This window comes from Bufo gargarizans, chromosome 6 (genome assembly GCF_014858855.1).
Source record: "Bufo gargarizans isolate SCDJY-AF-19 chromosome 6, ASM1485885v1, whole genome shotgun sequence".
Taxonomy (NCBI): domain Eukaryota; kingdom Metazoa; phylum Chordata; class Amphibia; order Anura; family Bufonidae; genus Bufo; species Bufo gargarizans.
In genome coordinates, this window is record NC_058085.1 from 306,971,889 (window position 1) to 306,986,345 (window position 14,457).

Consider the following 14,457-nt stretch of genomic DNA (forward strand, 5'->3'; position numbering starts at 1 on the left):
AAATCCACAAGAATAGAACATGTTTTTGCGGGGCGGACGTACGGATGCGGGCAGAACACAGTGTACTGTCTGCATTTATTTGTGGCCCCCACCCCATTAAAATTAGTGGGTTTGCATCCAGTTCACAAAAAAGCTGAAAACCAATATGGTCATGTGCATGAGGTTTCAGGAAAGATAAATCATGTGTAATCAGTGAGGGTACGACCCTGCCAATCAGTGGGGTGCAGGGCCTTACACTAGCACAGGCGCTCATCCGTACAAGACCATTCATGAGACAACTTCCACCTCCCAGTGAGATCATATTTCTTGCCAGTGGTGATCGTATAAAAAGCTGAAATAATTGTGTTGGAAGATCTTGTGAACTGCCAAATACGTCCTATAGGGGAGACCCACTCTCTTCATGGCACTAGTTCTTCCTTTTGTTTGACCACTTTTTGGCCCTCTTTTATTTGTAGGGGTTAAATCTGTACCACTCTGTGCCATTTCACAGCATTGCATCATACGAATTGATTTAAATGTAACATGCTTTACAGTTCATATCATATAAGATTGCTAAGGTCACATAGCTTGACTATGAAAATCAATACTCCTAATCCACAATAAAGATAAATCAATGCCTATTTTCAAGAAAGTTAACATATCTCTTGCTAATGTGGTAAATTCTTGAAAATTCAAAGCTACCGTATCTCAACTAAACCTTTATAGTAATTAGTAAAAATGACAGAAGTGATAAAGGTGCAGGAGAGGACATTTGTTTGCTGCTGTGATGTAACTATCATCTGCAGGAAGAAGGACACAAACAAATGCCTCAAACATAGTAACCAGGGTATACCCAAAAATAAATCAGTGTAAACACAATCACCGTTTCACTATCCAAAATCTGTTACCCCTCCATGGACACGATGAGGGAACGTGGATCCGAGGGAGCCAAAGAACACCTTGTTGTGTATTTCACTGCGACGACCTTCGAGGTGTTCTTTTGCTCCCCTTGATCCACATTCCCTCATCATGTCCATGTCCTTTTGGATAGTGATACCACAGTTGTGTTTACATTGATTTATATTTTGGGACTCTGTATAGTTTCATAATTGGGTTTATGATTTTGGTCCCCCTCCCACTGGTTATTATTAATTGGTAGACTATATGATTACCGTTTTTGCCATGGCACATGTCGTTTCATCTTTTGGGGGTAATGTTGTGACGTGATGTACTTGGTACAGGAATTTTATGGGTATGCGTTCCAAGATTTGATGTTGTCCTCTGGATTTTTTTTTTTTTACAGCTCTATCTTATACTTATATATATATATATATATATATATATATATTTTTTTTTTTTCAATTAACTTGTATTTTATTTTATACATTTGATGGCTGTTTCCTCTCTTACTTGTGGGGAATTGTTTCTGTAGGTAGTTGAAGGAAGAAAGAGTGGCTGAAATATTTGTTTGGTTGAGGAAACCCCTAAGGCATTCTTTCTTTTATCAGAGATTCATATGAATGGTGTTTGAGTTGCTGGAAACAATAGGACTTTCATTAATTATTTAGTAACATAGTAACATAGTACATAACGCCGAAAAAAGACATTAGTCCTTCCAGTTCGGCCTGTCATCCTGCAAGTTGATCCAGAGGAAGGCAAAAAAACCTGTGAGGTAGAAGCCAATTTTCCCCACTTTAGGGGAATAATAAATTCCTTCCCGACTCCAATCAGGCAATCAGAATAACTCCCTGGATCAACGACCCCTCTCTAGTAGCTATAGCCTGTAATATTATTACGCTCCAGAAATACATCCAGGCCCCTCTTGAATTCCTTTATTGTACTCACCATCACCACCTCCTCAGGCAGAGAGTTCCATAGTCTCACTGCTCTTTCCGTAAAGAATCCTCTTCTATGTTTGTGTACAAACCTTCCTTCCTCCAGACGCAGAGGATGTCCCCTCGTCACAGTCACAGTCCTGGGGATAAATAGATGGGAGAGATCTCTGTACTGACCCCTGATGTATTTATACATAGTAATTAGATCTCCTCTCAGTCGTCTTTTTCTAAAGTGAATACCCTAATTTTGATAATCTTTCAGGGTACTGTAGTTGCCCCATTCCCGTTATTACTTTAGTTGCCCTCCTCTGGCCCCCTCCAGCTCTGCTATGTTGCCTTGTTCACTGGAGCCCAAAACTGTACACAGTACTCCATGTGTGGTCTGACTAGCGATTTGTAAAGTGGTAGGACTATGTTCTCATCACGGGCATCTATGCCCCTTTTGATGCAACCCATTATCTTATTGGCCTTGGCAGCAGCTGCCTGACACTGGCTTTTGCAGCTTAGTTTGCTGTTTATTAAAATTCCTAGATCTTTTTCCATGTCAGTGTTACCGAGTGTTTTACCATTTAATAATTTAGCTGTATGTTATAAAACTGTATACACTCATCGACAAAAAAAATAATAATGGACCAAGAAGAAGTTGTTGGAATCAAATTAAACTTTCTACGTGTGAATGTAATGATGATATATGTAAGTGACTACAATATTAGGGCCTATTCACACTAATGTATCTGTTTTACTGTCCGTATTTAGCATATCCGTTATTCCGCAAAAATCCTAAAGTCTGTTCTGTGTTGCTTCTGCATCCATTCCGTATGTCCGCAAAATACAGAAGTGATATTTCCGTATGTCTTCAGTTTTTTGCAGATCCGTAATGCATGAGCCCTAAGTGTGATTTATGCCTCCTTATCTATTCTGTGAGCTCCAGAGCCGAAAACAAACATGGTGGAAAGTAAGGGAAAGGATCTCACAGCAGTACAGTGCCAGCAGAAGGGAGATACCCTTTGCTTTTGTGTGAAATGCATCTAGCTGTGCAGCTTAAACATTAGGGAAGCCTAAACATAACTGCGCCTTCACTGTTATGATTGTACAAAGAAGCGCAGCCATTATGTAAATTTTTTTTTTGTTTTTTTTTGTTTGTTTTTTAACTCCGGTTCACTTTAAAGATGCATTCCCAAATTTTAATGTAGATGCATTTCCTGATAGGTCATCAGTATCTGATCAGCAGGGGTCCGACTCCCCTCACTCCCGCTGTTTCAGAGGAGCTCCGGTGTGTGAAGTCAGCACCGGGACTACAGAGCTCTATCGATTGTGTAGTGGAGCGGGCTGGTAACTGTAGAACTACTCCCAAGTAAATGGGAGCAGCACTGCAGTTCCCAGCACCATCCACAATGCAATGAATGGAGCGCTATTATTCTGGGGTTACTCTGAAACAAGAGGGTGGGGGGCTGAGGGGAACCGGAATTATACTGTATAGTATAGTTCACACTTGCATTTACCTGATCTGGCAGGCTTTTCCGGCCTGCTGGAATTCATTAAAAACAATGGGATCCAGCAGAAATGCCGGTTTTCAGACAGACAGTCGCGCATGCAAGACTTTCTGCTCAGCTAAAACCCTGCACTTATGCCAGAAACTGGCCAGATCCCATTATATTTAATGGGGTCCAGAGGTGAATGGTAGTGCTCGGCTAGGCCAGGTCCAAGTGCCGGATTAGGTAAGTGCAAGTGTGAACACAGCCCTACTTTATGTGGATGAATTGCAAACACCCGGCTTTGTATTATCTGTGTATACAGCTGAATGAGGCCATTTGACTGGAGCTGGTGAACTTTCACACAAATGAAAAGAAATGAAGACTGGTAAGGAAAGCTGCTTTTTTAAAGATTAACTGAAACGCTTTACAAACATGTTTATTGCCCTGTGAAAAGTGAAGTCTTGGCTTGTGTTACAAGTTTGTAACATAAGCTGGAAGTATGAGAACTGGAAAGAGTAGAACAAAGGACAGGCTACTGTGGTGCTTGCAATACCTGTACAATAATGCGAAACCTAACCCCAGGCACTTATATAGGATGAGGCAATATTCTTTACAGTATTGGGCAGAAGTGTTCTTGTGCAAATGTCGCATCTGTGACGTTTGCGTGTCACCATAAAGGGGTATTCCCATCTCAGACATTGATAGCATATCGCTAGAATATACCATCTTTATTAGATAGGTACAGGTCCCACCTCTGAGACACGCTCTGATCTCCAGAACGGGTCCACCTGCGTGGTGTGCCCTCCATTCACCGCTAAGAAAGTTCCAAAAATAGCTGAGTAAGGGTCCCATAGCGGTAAATGGAGCGCGCACTGCGAATGCACAGCCACCCCTCTATTCACTGCTATAACATGGCCAGAAATAGGAGAGCCAGTGCGTGGATTATTATTTTTTCGGAACTCCCATAGCTGTGAATAGGGGGGCCTCACATGCTCACCTGCTCTCTCTTCACTTCAAGGAGTCCGTCCTGGAGATAGGAGTGGGGCCCAGAGGTGGGACCTGCTCCTATTTGACATTGATGGCATATCCTAGCGATATGTCATCCATGTCCCAGATGGAAATACTCCTTTGATACTGACTGTCCAAAAGTTGAAAATGTTTCTCACCCTTAATAAATTAAGGGTACTTCCAAATAATTGAAACTGTAGGACATGAAAGAAACCTGCAAGAAACAATATATTGTAGATAAGGTGCAATTTTTTTACACCTGTGGCCCTAGTCATCAGAAAACCCTGGCTTACCATTAAAGGGGTATTTTGGTTACCATAAATATAACTTATGTTTTAGACTAATTCATCATAAATAATTACCTAATATAATGTAAATTTCACCTATTTATCATTCAGTAGTTATACAAGTAGTTTTCTTCCTCTGCTACCCACTGTGTTTCCTCATAAATTACCACAGTGTCGACCTGTAGTTCTGAGCCTTTGTTAGGTCGAGCATGCTCAGTGTGTTGCTATCAATTCTCTAGCTAAATGTCTTGTGAAACAAAGGGCGTGTTAGTGTGCTGGAGATTACTGAGTAGAGGGGGCGTGACCAGACTGTATATTAGGCAGCCAAACATCAACAGGAAGGCTAGGGATTGTGGGGATTGTATTTTGTGAGGTCACCATGAATACAGGCTCACATAGGAGCTAAACAAATGGATTGCAAGCAAATGAAAGCTCTGGTTATCTGTATAGGTTCTGGTTGGGTCATAGCTTGCAGCCTTAATGCAGTTTTTCAAAAATTAAGTTACTTTACCAGAATACCCCTTTATTGAGGTTCTCCGAGCCTGTACCTAAAATGTCTTATTCAGCCAGCTTGTGGGGAGAAGACACTTTGAGCAGTACTTATACATTCATTGCTCCCTGAATTCCACGATCCCAGCTTTGGGAATTTCCTTTGATATTGCAACTGGATGTTCTCCTCTTTCTTCCTGTTCAGCTGCATACTGTGAGGTAGCTGAACAGGAAGACAAAGGAGCACACCTGGTCACAATGTCAGAGGAAGAGCCCGCAGCCAGTCGGGCAGTCAAATGCTCCCAGCCAGGAGAATCGGCAGAGTGACGGAAGGATAAGTACCACCCAAAATGTCTTCTGTTGCAGGTTAGCTAAAAGAGACTTTTTAGGTACAGGTCTGAAGAACCCCTTTAAAGTGACCTTGTTGTCCAAACCTGAAATGTTACTATGCATGACCTAGTCATATATATAATATGACATACCTGGTGCCCTCTGTTGCCTCCATGTTACCTTCGCCCCTCTGTTCTGGTACCAGGTTAGACGTGCTCTGTATGGGACAGTCTGAAAAAGTGAAAGGAATGTTATGAGGGTCCAGAAAAAAGGCATGGAGGGCACTGGATATGTTGAATACACATGTCCCTTGTAGAGTCAGATTTTAGTTCTGACTAGCGGTTCGCTTTAAATAGTGAGAGCTCACTGGGTATTTGTGCTCCTAATAAATATTCTCTGGATTTTCCCATTAGGAAGCTGCCACCTCTCCTCCGCCCCCCCTGGTGGTTATATAATTAACTCTTTATAAAAAGAAAAGAGATGGGAACAGCTGAGGTAGAGTCAGCAAATGCTATTTTCCTGAAGAAGTCATGGTGATACATGATGGGGGAGGTTTCCAAGCCCCCACCGATCCTGGATCAGCCCGGTTTTCAGTCACTACCCCGGAGTTTGTAATTCCATATGCCAATAACTTCATTGCACAACTGGAATTTCCAGTTCTAGGTGCAAAGTGATGTCACTGGCGCATTCAAAGAAGGTATATGTCCTGCTTTGGAAGCTGAAATAGATACTCTGTGTGTGCACCAATACTGGGAGCAACAACACATGCACAAGATTACAGGGCAAGGTAACATACCTGGCCCTGTCAATCAAGGGGAATGAGTGAGTGGCAGGAGAAGCAGGGTGTTGAAGATCTGGTGCTCCGAAGGCTCAGGCCCACCCCTTGATTTTCACCGCCAGTTCTGTGAGAAGGTCTGACAGACATTCCTCTCTACCTCTTGTATGACGTTCTTTGTTTTGGTTTCACTCTGTCATCTCCTTTCCTTCTGCCAGGTGTCACTTATTTAGACTAATCGTCTTCCTTTATATTCCCTCCCATACTGCCTCACTTTGCGGTTTATACTACTTCCTGGATGAAGTGTTCACTGCTGGAGCTGCTGCTGTTTGCTCAGATAAGTCTTTCCTTTATTTTGTTTCCTTGCTGGCATGATTCCAGGTGACCCTGACTCCCTCCGTATTAAGTGCAGGAAGCCGGTGGTCATGTCCCCTCACTATTATAGGGTTTTCAGGTGTCACACAGTCTTAGGTACGTGGGCATGCAATCGTCTACCATTGAGACCCTTGCATGTTCATAGCAGTCAGGGAGAGCTCTTAGGGTTTTAAAGGGCTCACCTATATGCTCCTTAGTTTGGGATCAAGCCAGTCGGTTGTTTATTTATAAGTTCCAGCTATCTGCAACTTCACCCGTGACATTGATGCACCAATTAACAAATTTTCATATCTATGCAAAGACTAATAATGCGGTAATGGCAGCATGTAAAAACATACAAATAGTATCATTTTATGCAACATAAGCCCTACCAGGCATTATGACGGATTTAATAGGGTTCTGCTGACAGGTCCACTTTAATGTTTGGCACTGACTAGTTTTAGTTATTTTTTTGGAGGACCATTTGGTTATCTTTGCCTTTATACACATTTTCTCAGCATACGAATGTATTATTTGATCAGTCTACATATAGAGTTTGTTGCACCAGTTACAACGCATCCATTATTTTTTATCTAGGGATTCGGACCTTGTTCATTGTGGGGATGGTCCACCATATGTTATGGCACCAGTCACAGTTTTGAATGGTTGTAATAGGTGATTTTGTATACTTTTGTAATTGCTGTTACCAAAGGGGTAGGCTTTGTGCTGTCATACTTAAAAAGTGTGGTGAGGAGGCAGAGTTGTAATTTCTACAGAAAGAGGGGAAGGCCTGCTGTGATTACTGGTTTGAAGGGGAAGAGGGTCATGCTTTGCTGTAATGTGACTTGTGGGAAACAGGGTATGCATCAGCTCTTAGCAGTGGCGCACATAGAGAAGTAAGGGCCCCATAGCAAGGATCACACCAGGCTAAACCCCTTTCAGTGACCCGTGGGCCATTTTTTTTTCACTGCCTCGTTTGCTAAAAGTTGTTTCTTCAGATGGTAGAGTCCTGACCAAGTTTTTACCCCCAGTAGAATATGAGATGATTCCAACTGGGCTCTCTTTTGCCCTGGGCCCCATAGCAGTCGCATGGTAGTTAGTAATGCTTCTGGCTCTTGGCAAGCTCTGCCTCTGATGCCGAAACAGTTGTCTGCATATGAGATGCTGGCTTAATTATTTTCAAAGTCATGTGTCAAGGCCTATTTAAAAGATCGAACATTGACTTATAGGATATCTGCCTTACATCTGGTGGCATCAGAAGCAGAGCTTGTTAACAGCTCTTTTGCATACCCTCTTGCTGGAATTCCAGAGGAGCGATTAAGGCGCTCTTCAAAAGGAGATATAGTATCCCCCCGAATTGTGGGAAAGAGACAATACAGTAATTGCTTGATGGAGGGAGGAAGCTGTGCTATGATAGAGGAAAGTTAGGGAGGCAGTACTGTAATTGGTGGTTCACTGCTGTGACTGCTGGTGAACAGGAAAATAACAGTCCTGTTTTAACTATTGGAGAGGATCTGTTTGCACTGCTGGGGTATAATGGAAGTAGAATATGCAGTGAATGCTACAGAGGAGGAGGGCAGACACTTTTATGAAATGGAAGCAGTTTTGAAAATACAGTACAGAGGGTACAGTACATGTTAGGCCACTCTCATACATCATGGTTATGCACGCTTACCTGAAATGGGTCTGTTAGGGTGGGTTCACATAATGTTTTATGCCTCAGTTTGACGTATACGTTACAAAAAAAGGATAGAAAAATGCAGCACACCATATTGTATCCTGCACAGTCCGATAAAAAAAAAAGTATATTATATTTTTTTTTTACAATGGAACTCTACGGTGAACATATGATTTTGTATGGCATCAGTCTGAGGCATCCATTTAATGTATAAGTTTTTTGTATACATTAACCACTTCGCCCCCCTAGCTGAACACCCTTAATGACCAGGCCACTTTTTACACTTCTGCACTACACTACTTTCACGTTTATTGCTCGGTCATACAACTTACCACCCAAATGAATTTTACCTCCTTTTCTTCTCACTAGAATAGAGCTTTCAGTTGGTGGTATTTCATTGCTGCTGACATTTTTACTTTTTTTGTTATTAATCGAAATTTAACGAAATATTTGCAAAAAAATTACATTTTTCACTTTCAGTTTAAAATGTAAAAAAAAAAAAGAAATCCATATATAAATTTTCACAAAATGTATTGTTCTACATGTCTTTGATTAAAAATAAAATGTTTAGGTAAAAAAAAAAGGTTGGGTAAAAGTTATAGCGTTTACAAACAATGGTACAAAATGTGAATTTCCGCTTTTGAAGCAGCTCTGACTTTCTGACCATCTGTCATGTTTCCTGAGGTTCTACAATGCCCAGACAGTAGAAAAAACCCACAAATGACCCCATTTCGGAAAGTAGACACCCTAAGGTATTCGCTGATGGGCATAGTGAGTTCATAGAACTTTTTATTTTTGTCACAAGTTAGCGGAAAATGATGATGAATTTTTTTTTTTTTTTTCCTTTTTTTTCTTACAAAGTCTCATATTCCACTAACTTGTGACAAAAAATAAAAACTTCCATGAACTTACTATGCCCATCATGAAATACCTTGGGGTGTCTTCTTTCCGAAATGGGTCACTTGTGGGGTAGTTATACTGCCCTGGCATTTTAGGGGCCCAGATGCGAGAAGTAGTTTGAAATCAAAATCTGTAAAAAATGCCCTGTGAAATCCGAAAGGTGCTCTTTGGAATGTGGGCCCCTTTGCCCACCTAGGCTGCAAAAAAGTGTCAGACATGTGGTATCGCCGTACTCAGGAGAAGTTGGGGAATGTGTTTTGGGGTGTCATTTTACATATACCCATGCTGGGTTAGATAAATATCTCGGCAAAAGACAACTTTTCCCATTTTCTTTTATACAAAGTTGGCATTTGACCAAGATATTTATCTCACCCAGCATGGGTATATGTAAAATGACACCCCAAAACACATTCCCCAACTTCTCCTGAGTACGACGATACCACATGTGTGACACTTTTTTGCAGCCTAGATGCGCAAAGGTGCCCAAATTCCTTTTAGGAGGGCATTTTTAGACATTTGGATCCCAGACTTCTTCTCACGCTTTAGGGCCCCTAAAAAGCCAGGGCAGTATAAATACCCCACATGTGACCCCATTTTGGAAAGAATACACCCCAAGGTATTCAATGAGGGGCATGCCGAGTTCATAGAAAAAAAAAATTATGGCACAAGTTAGCGGAAATTGTTTTTTTTTTTTTGTTTTTTCTCACAAAATCTCCCTTTCTGCTAACTTGAGACAAAAATTTCAATCTTTCATGGACTCAATATGCCCCTCAGCGAATACCTTGGGGTGTCTTGTGGTGCCACAGCAGCCAATCTGTTCTAGAACAAATGCCTGAAGAGGGCCACACTTGTGTAGAAATTGTCCACATAAAGATGGTACCCCTTGCCAAATAAGGGTGACACCAAGTCCCAGACTGTCTTCCCACTGCTCCCCAGGTAGTCAGGAAACCGACCGGCTCCAGGGTCTGATCTTATCCCTCATAGATCCGAAATTTTGTGGGTATAGCCTGTGGCCCTTTCACAGAGCTTATACATTTGACCCCATACGGGCGCGCTTGCTTGGATGTATTGTTTGAAAGCCAAGGCGCCCGGTAAATGTATTAGGGACTCGTCTCGCAGATGTTTTGCTCAGGGGTAGACGAATTTGCAAATTTCTGGTTGAAGTGGTCTATGAGGGGCCGAATTTTGTGGAGCCGGTCAAAGCTGGGTGGCCTCTGGGACGAGAGGTGCTATTGTCACTAAAGTGCCCTGGAAATGGAAGCAGAGAACATGGGCATGTGATGAATTGGGTTAGTGGACCAATATGACCGCAAATTCATGCTTTTTAGTTAGACCCTGTTGAGGAGAAAGGCCCAGAAATGTTTTTAATTTCGGAAACTGGGTTGGTTTCCACCGGAAAGGCTGGGCATAATAGCTTCACGGGTTGGCGGTGATAAATTGTGTGGCATACCGGCTTGTTTCTGCCCGACTATGTCAAGAGCTCCGCAGTCAAGAACAGCTAAAAAAATCCCAGGGCCGAACCGATCTGGTCTCAACCCGAACTCCAGACTGAGCGGTGAAAGGGGGAACTAATGTTGCGGCTGAAGTTGGGGACTGCCAATCAGGTTTGGCAGCACCTCAGGGACTCTCGGGGGTCTACGGGCTTGTCTGTGCGGTGGCTGCGACGGGGTAACTATGCACGTGCCACCGTACCAGCTTCAACTGCCCCTCTGGTGCTCGCCACTTCACCAGGTTGTACAGGCAGTGCTGGTACTAGGTCCAGGGAGGGCTGCGCTGGGGGTATGCCTCACCACGTAATCCAACAGCTCCAGCCCAACTCTGGCTGCCCTGAAGCGGATCCTGCACAACCTGTGGTCTAGCAACACGGGGCCGGGTACGCCTGGTGCTATCAGGGACCACAACCTCCCTCGTCCGTACTTTGGGTCAGACTGCCCCTGCTTTCTACAGGTTCATATTCTGACCCGCTAGATTCATCAGATGAGGGTTCCCATTCCTCATCTGACTGGGTCAAAGCCTGTAGGCCTCTTCAGAAGATACCCCCTGTTTGACATTTCGACTACTAAATTTAGGGGTAGTCCCTGAGACTACCCAAGAAAAAGCAAGCCTGTCTTACAATGGGAGGCTAGCGAAGTACCTGAGGCCGCTGCGATTGATAAAAAATATCAAAACTGATTTTTTTTTTATCACCGCAGCGCTTGAAAGTGATTGTGCAGTCATCAAAAAAATAGATATTTTTTGTCACTGCGGCAGGGTGGGCTTGGGTGACCGCACGTGTGGGCGACCGATCAGGCCTGATCGGGCAAACACTGCGTTTTGGGTGGAGGGCGAAGCTAAGGTGACACTAATACTATTATAATCTGACTGTGATCAGTTTTGATCACTTACATATACTATAAAAGTACAAATGCTGATTAGCGATACGCTAATCAGCGAATCAGGACTGCGGTGCGGTGGGCTGGTGTGCTAAACAATCGCTAACTACCTAACCAAGGGGCCTAAACTATCCTAAAACCTAACAGTCAATACCAGTGAAAAAAAAAAAGTGACAGTTTACACTGATCACGTTTTTCCTTTCACTAGGTTGATTGACAGGGCGATCAGGGGTGATCAAGGGGTTAATTGGGGCGATGGGGGGTGATCTGGGGCTAAGGTGTAGTGTTTGGTGCTACTCACTGTGATGCCTGCTCATCTGCTGAGACCAAACCGATGGAAAAGGACCAGCAGAGGAGCAGAGAAGCCATTTAACATTATATTTACAAATATATGTGTTAACTGGCTTCTGATTCTTTTTTTTTTTTTAAATCATCAGCTTGCCAGCCACGATCATTGGCTGGCAAGCTGAAGACGTGACCCCCCTCTAACTTTTGCTGGCCCGCGATGCGCATGCGCGGGCCGGCTAAGCGTCGCGTCTCGTGAGATGACGCATATATGCGCGACTGCCTGGGACTGGCCTCCGGTCCGGAGGCAGTTAAAAGGATGGAAAAACGTGACGTGAACCCACCCTTAAGATGTGCTCTACACTATTTCTGTATATCATATGCCCTATACTTTATAGTGTCAGTTTTCCCTGAACTCATGTCCAGAGTGGGCAGAGTCTAGCTGCCATACACAGGACATATGGAGAAGAGGAGATTCTGCTGTAACCTGATCTCTCAGTGAAACTGGTAACCTGGTTTCATCGCTCCCTCTCTAAAGACAGGTGGATTAAGAAGGAATGAACAGTCCAGGAGGGGAGGAGAGGAGGTGATTGATACGTGGTGAAAGAGGCATTTCTGTGATATTACAGAGTTTCTTATCATTTGTATTGACTTATCAAAGTAAATTAAAGAGACAGTTATTTTTAAACATGCTAGGAATCATGTGAGAGCCGGTCTGCCTGCTTTAAATGTGACTTTACTACATCGTAGCTTACAGTGCAGCATCTTTAACACCCCCCAGGTTGTATTACTTTCTCGCCTGGGGATAGTATTGTCACGGCAAGTGGGGATAATAGGAACACCAAGAAAATGAACAGCAACAGGTGAACAGACTAGGCCCTAAAGCTAGGGAGGAGGAAATGGTAACCTCCTAACAATCCCCGAGCCTCTCCCTGACTTCTAACGGTATGAACAAGTCCTGATGGTGAACAAACTCATACGCTTGAACCTAAGCCCTGCTGACACTGAAGCAATTCCTAACTTAGGCAGTGGGGAATGAGACAGCCAGTACCTTCCACCATGAAGGGACCAGTGTCTCCCTGAGACCTAGAAGCAACACACGCACAAAGGGGAGACCAGGAGGACTTAGCTTGAGACGAGCTGGAAGTAGAAGATCCAAAAACATCCTATATAGAACTCCAGAAGGAAAATATCAACCGCGAAGTCAGCAGTAAAAGGAGTACTTAATAGAGCCTCTTAAACAGCTAACGAGCAGAACCCATGGAGAGGTGGATCCTGCCCAGAACAACAAACAGAAGGGAAACACAGAAAGACCTGTCAGATAGACTCACGTGCTGCAAGTCTATCCGATCTTCTCAGATCTCTCACAGGGCAGGCAGTGACAAGTATACATAGTCTATCCTTTTGTATGACTTGTTCTTCTCCTGAAGGTGAGTAAATATTAGTGAATGTAGTTGAACACTCACACAAAATGACCTCATCTGCATAATTCCAGGAAAAAAAAATAAGATTAATTTCTAATAATTTATTGACGTTCCTTCGTATTGATTGGTGGCATGATCAGCTGTAAAAAGGAACCGTGCTAATCATATCCATAAATAGTGAGACTCGCATAATCTTTATAATGAGTACAAAGGTTATTTTGCCGTTATAGAAAATAAGGAATTTAAAGAAGAACTCTCTGACCTGTTAGAAAGGCGCATGATGTATTCTGTAGTGAATGTAATCTTCTTATCAGTGACTGTATTTGTGAGTTATAACCTCCGTTCTGATCCTCAGCTGTGTCCAACTGACACAGAACAAGAAGTTAGTTACTTCTCCATTCATCCTATGAGACCGTAGCTCCCATAGGAATACATAGAGAAACTGACTTCCTGTCCCACCTAAGATGCTGTGTTAGGGTACTTTCACACTAGCGTTTTCCTTTTCGGGCACTGAGTTCCGTCAAAAGGGCTCAATGCCGGAAAAGAACTGATCCGGTATATCCCTATGCATTCTGAATGGAGAGTAATCCGTTCAGGATGTCTTCAGTTCAGTCATTTTGACTGATCAGGCAAAGATAGAATGCCGGAAGACTTGCCTGAATTTCCATAGGAATTATTAGTGCCGGATTCGGCATTCAAAATACCGGAATGCCGGATCCGTCCTTCCGGTCTGCGCAGACCAAAAAAAAGGTGAAGAAAATAAATGCCTTCATTTCAATGCATTTTTCTGACTGATCAGGCATTTTTAAGACTGATCAGGATCCTGATGAGTCTTACTAAGGCCATCAGTTGGCATATGTTTTGCCGGAACTGCTTGCCGGATCACTCTGCCGCAAGTGTGAAAGTAGCCTTATTTGGAAAGTCTGATTGCTGGTCACATGACATAGCTGAGAAGCAGAAGGGAGGGGATAACTCACAGATACAGACTTTACATTCACTACAGATTACATCATGTACCTTTCTAACAGGTGAGAGAATACAATTTTTTGCGGGAGTTCTTCTTTAAGCACTGGGCCAATTTTTTTTTTTTTGTGTGTGTTTTCATTTATGTCCTCTCCAAGACCCACAACTTTTTAAATTCTCTGTTCACGTAGCCATTGAGGGGTCATTTTATGCAGGGAAGTTGTATTTTTTGTCACCATTTAATTTAACAAATACTGTATTAGAAAATGGGAAAAATTATTTGCGCGATGAAATTAAAAAACA